Below are 5,904 nucleotides of genomic sequence, written 5' to 3' on the forward strand. Positions count from 1 at the left end.
GTCCCAACTACTCGGGAAGCTGAGGCAGGAGAATCGCTTGAACCTGGAAGGCAGAGGCTGCAGTGAGCTGAGATTGTACCACTGTATCCAGCCTGGGCAACGAGAGCAAAACTCTGTCTCAAAAAAAATAAAAACAAAAAAAATTTTAAAGAAAAAAAGAAAAAGAATTAAAAAAAAGAACTATCACCCAGCCTGGGTGACAGAGTGAGTGAGACTGTCTCAAAAAATTTTTAAAAAGGGCCAGACGCGGTGGCTCACGCCAGTAATCCCAGCACTTTGGGAGGCCGAGGCAGGCGGATCACCTGAGATCAGGAGTTCGAGACTAGCCTGACCAAGATGGAAAAACCCGTCTCTACTAAAACTACAAAATTAGCTGGGTGTGGTGGTGCATGCCTGTAATCCCAGCTACTCAGGAGGCTAAGGCAGGAGAATCACTTGAACCCAGGAGAAGGAGGTTATGGTGACCCAAGATCACGCCATTGTACTCCAGCCTGGGCACCAAGAGCCAAACTCGGTCTCAAAAAGAATAAAAATAAAAATAATGTTTAAAGTAAAAAAGCATTAAAGAAAAGAAATATCACCTAAGTAATGCTTTTCTGTGTATTTACTAGTATATTTTCAGAATACCATTAAATATTTTGAAATATTACCCACAAACCAGCAAGTCACAAATAACCTCGTTAACAGTTTGATATATACACAAGGATTTATGAATCTGTGCTACAAAAATATTTACCCACATGCTATAATTCCTGGATATCTGTCTCTATGACTTTTCAGCGAAAGCATGCAAGTTTTCCAGACATCTAAATATATTAGCACCAGATCTTTGCAACCTTAAGTTTAGCTGCAGTGAAGAGATGGAAAAGCTCTTAAAACTGCTAACAAGGGAGTTGTTGGGTTATCATGTATGACCTTGATACAAACTCTGTTATAGTTCAAATTCTATTACAAATGCCATTCCAGTGACATCAAGCTTATCAGTCCCGAAGACAGAAGAATAGCACTGTGGTATTGCTGAACTTCTCAGGGTATCACTGTGGAATAGTCAAGATTCTGATTATTTATGCCTTTTTTCTACATAACATGAAGAGAAGAAATCCGCTGTATTACACTGTGATTCTAGGAGCATCCAGTCAACAGGTATTATTCAGCAACCAATATGAAAAAGTACTATCAGGACAGTGCCAACAATGGAGAGCAGAAAGAAGAAAGCACAATAGTTGTCATAATAAGCATCTTACCATTCGTCTCTAAATCAACTGTACTAGATCAATGCAGTAGATTACTGTCATTGTAGTATTGTGCAAGTTACTCCCTGCCCTACTTGACTTTGGGCTTTTGACTTTGAGTAAGCCAAGTTTAAGATCATCCACTATCCAACAAACTCACAATTTCAAGAGAATAAATACCTATTGTTGTAAGACGCTGGTATTTTGTGATTCTAAACGCCAATAGCTAACTTATATGATACTATGAAAACAGTAAAGTCTTACTGCACTTCTTCGGTAATTTAAATAATCAGGAAACCTATATGTAAACCCAGACAGTAAATCTTCCACTCTGGCCACACCACTTGACTGCCTACCTCAGAGAGACATCTGTCAAAATCTATCTATTCATCAAGATCTAATATGAAGCTTTCTTCTACAAAGCTGCTAAAGAGCTCTTCAGTTAAAACAAACTTCCCGGCCGGGTGCAGTGGCTCACACCTGTAATCCCACCACTTTGGGAGGCCGAGGTAGGCAGATCACGAGGTCAGGAGTTCAAGACCAGCCTGGCCAATACAGTGAAACCCCGTCTCTACTAAAAAATACAAACATTAGCCAGGCTTGGCGGCACACACCTGTAGTCCCAGCAACTCAGGAGGCTGAGGCAGGAGAAATGCTTGAACCCGGGAGGTGGAGGTTGCAGTGAGTCGAGATTGCGCCACTGCACTCCAGTCTGGGTGACAGAGTGAGACTCCATCTCAAAACACAACAAAACAAAAAAACGAACTTCCCCTCCCTTAAATTCTATAGCACTTTGTGCTTCTATTTTAGCATTTACCAAAGTGTGCCTTAACAGATATTAAGGAAACATGCCACCATATCCCACAGTTTTCCTGCTCTTCAAAGAGGAAGTATACCGTACCTAAGTAAGGTTCTCAAGTCAGATTGCCTGGATTTAATCTCAGGATACCTGCTAGCATGACTTTGAGCAAGTTACTTAACCTCTCTGGAATAATTTTCCCTAATGAAAAATGGGGATAATAACAATACCGAATCCACCTCACAGGATTATTGGGAGGACTAAATGAAATAATATAGAGAGAGCTTAGAACAGTATATTTAGAACAGCAAATAGTAAATGCTAAATAAATATAGTCAAACCTCCGTAGCTGCAGGGAACTGGTTTCAGGATCCTCCCCACAGGATACCAAAATTCACAGATACTTACAAATCTCTTATAGCGCGTTATATTAAATGGCACATAACTTACACACATTCTCCCATATATTTTAAATCATCTCTAGGTTACATATAATACTTAATATAATGTAAATGTTATATAAGTAGTTGTTATACTGTATTGTTTTTAATTCCCACTTTTATTGTTTATTGTTATTTTTATTGTTTCTTTCTCTGAATATTTTCAATCAATGGTTAGTGGATATAGAACCCACGAATATGAGGGGCCAACTGTAATAGCTGTTAGCTATTCATGGCTGACTGTATTAACAAAAACACAAAAAATTTCTTCTGACGGTGGCTCACACCTATAATCCCAGCACTTTGGGAGGCAGAGGCAGGAGGATCACCTAAGGTGGGGAGTTCGAGACCAGCCTGACCAACATGGTGAAACCCCATCCCTACTAAAAACACAAAAATTAGCTGGGTGTGGTGGCGCGTGCCTGTAATCCCAGCTACTCAAAGGCTAAGGCAGGAAAATCACTTAAACCAGGGAGTTGGAGGTTACACTGAGCCGAGATTGTACCACTGCACTCCAGCCTGGTGACAGAGGGAGACTCCATCTCAGGGGGAAAAAAAAATCCAACTCAAAAGGTTCATCTTAGGCAGGCAGAAATTCTTTCTCCCTTAGCTCTGGGGCTTTTGCTCCCTTGCTTCCCAATCACCACCTTGGCCACATATAAAGGTAATCCAGGAACTAGCAGGTAGTGTCTCAGAGAACAATCATATTCTTAGTTCAACAGTAATCTCAGTTATCTTTTTCACTTGGTTATCTCTAAGCCTTCTGTACAATGTTACAGCTGATCTTATAGCTCTATCTCAATCAGGCTATGGGAAACTAAAAGGAATAAGCCTCAGTCTATTCTAAGTATTCAGAAATTCTCCCCAAGTACAGCGTAAATATTGTGGAACACTAGTTGAAACTGTTAAGATCCAGTGGACCCTTCCCATAGAGATTTCCCCCCGCTCCATTGCCTATTTTAGAATGCTGAGATTGATTTATTAAGGAAAGAGAAAGTTTTATTTTTATTAAGTTGTTAAACTTTGGTAAATATTTTCTATTTCATCCTCAATGGATTCTCACTATACACATTTAGAAAGGACTTCCGTGCTAAATTAAAATATTGCTGGCCAGACGCGGTGGCTCACGCCTGTAATCCCAGCACTTACGGAGGCCAAGGCGGGTGGATCACAAGGTCAGGAGATTGAGACCATCCTGGCTAACACGGTGAAACCCTGTCTCTACTAAAAATACAAAAAATTAGCCGGGTGTGGTGGCACATGCCTGCAATCCCAGCTATTCGGGAGGCTGAGGCAGGAGAACTGTTTGAACCCAGGAGGCGGAGGTTGTAGGGAACCGAGATCATGCCACTGCACTCCAGCTTGGGCAACAGAGCGAGACTCCTTCTCAAAAAAAAAAAATTGCTAAAGCTGGGTATGGTGGCTCAAGCCTGTAATCCCAGCAATTTGGAAGGCTGACGCAGGAGAATCACCTGAGGCCAGGAGTTCCAGACCAGCCTGGGCAACACAGCAAGACCCCATTTCTACAAAAAAAAAAATTAGCCAGGTGTGGTGGCACAAACTTGTAGTCCCAGCTACTTAGGAGGCTGAGGTAGGAGCATTGCTTCAGCCCAGGAGTTTGAGGCTGCAGTGAGCTCAACCTATTGATGGCACAGCTGCGCCCTAATAAAATAAAATACACGCTAGAATGTAGGTGAGATTTAAAAAATATTTTAGGCTGCGAGTGGTGGCACGCACCTGTAGTCCCAGCTACTGGAGAGGACGAGGCAGAAAGATCACTTAACTCCAGCCTGAATTCAAGGCCAGCCTGAGCAACAGAACAAGCAAGATCCCATCACTAGAGGCCAGACACAGTAGCTAATGACTGTAATCTCAGCACTTTGGGAGGCCAAGGCAGGCGGATCACCTGAGGTCAGGAGTTCAAGAATAGCCTGGCCAACATGGTGAAACCCCGTCTACAAAAATACAAAAATTAGCCAGGCATGATGGCAGGTGCCTGTAATTCCAGCTACTCGGGAGGCTGAGACAGGAGAATAGCCTGAACGTGGGAAGCGGAGGTTGCAGTGAGTTGACATTGTGCCATTGCACTCTAGCCTGGGCGACAGAGCAAGACTCCATCTCAAAAAAAAAAAAAAAAAAAAAAAAATATATATATATATATATATATATAAAACTAGATTAAGTCCAAACTCCCTGGGCCTCCAATTTATATTTTCCTTCTTATCTGCTACGCTCAAATAATACCTATCTACCCACCTATAACTCACTGCACCTGCCCAACTTCTGATCTCCTGGCCTTTACCCAAGTTACTTCCTATTCTTGGAACTGCCCACCTCAGACACAAGTCTGTCAAAATCTATCTATTCTTCAAGGTCCAATACAAAACTTTCTTCTATAAAGCTTCTAAAAATCTCTCCCGTTAAAACTAATTTTTCCTTCCTTTAACTCAATTTACTTTTTCTATCTCCTCTCTTAAATTCTATAGTACTTTGTGCCACTGTTTTAGCACTTAACAAAGTGTGCCTTAAGAGATATTTATAAATGCCTATCTCATTAGATTGTGAAGCTCTAGAGAAGTTTTATTCAACTTTGTATCTTCACCCCCCTATTCCCCCATAATGTCTTCCCCATATGCAACAATGCTTTGCAATCAGTTCATGCTCACATTTTTTATCAAATTACATTACAGGTACACTATCATGACCTCTCTTTGTCAACCCACTGATTTTTTTTCCTATACTTTATTGCCAAGTACTACTTAACAGAAAATGTGGTACTCCAGCACAATTTAGGATCATACAATCCTAAATTTCCTATGAAAACCTTGGATACATAAAGGGGTTTTATGGTGTAAATTGACAATTAACCCCTTACTTATACATGGCAATTTAGAATTTAACATGAACTGAAAGGAAAAACAGAGAGAGACCCTTTTTAAGTAGGTAAAATTAACAACAGCCCATTTTCTGCTTAAGAAAACTGGAGCTCAGAGTGGAGTCTGTTCAAGCAGCCACTGTCAGCCCACTGGCCAGTACACTTGCTACAATGTAGTCCGTGATCATTTTGTATTATAAATGCATATACTCAATATACTAAATTTTACTTTTTAAGATTATGATATATATTCACTGTAGAAAATCTATAAAACATTAAAGAATTAAAAAAAAAAAAAGAAGGCTGGGCATGGTGGCTCACGCCTGTAATCCCAGCACTTTGGGAGGCCAAGACAGGTGGATCACTTGAGGTCAGGAGTATGAGACCAGCCTGGCCAACATGGTGAAACTCCGTCTCTAATAAAAATACAAAAATTAGCCAGGTGTGGTGACACACACCTGTAGTCCCAACTACTCGGGAAGCTGAGGCAGGAGAATCGCTTGAACCTGGAAGGCAGAGGCTGCAGTGAGCTGAGATTGTACCACTGTATCCAGCCTG

The 5,904-nt window shown here is 41.1% G+C and overlaps 1 protein-coding gene across 1 annotated transcript in view; it reads right to left on the reverse strand.

The window, feature by feature from the left end:
- BTRC (beta-transducin repeat containing E3 ubiquitin protein ligase) overlaps window positions 1–5,904 on the reverse strand; it is a 215,670-nt gene that overhangs the window by 208,497 nt on the left and 1,269 nt on the right. The window lies entirely within an intron of this gene.

The sequence above is a fragment of the Colobus angolensis genome, unplaced genomic scaffold (genome assembly GCF_000951035.1).
Source record: "Colobus angolensis palliatus isolate OR3802 unplaced genomic scaffold, Cang.pa_1.0 Scaffold144, whole genome shotgun sequence".
NCBI lineage: Eukaryota > Metazoa > Chordata > Mammalia > Primates > Cercopithecidae > Colobus > Colobus angolensis.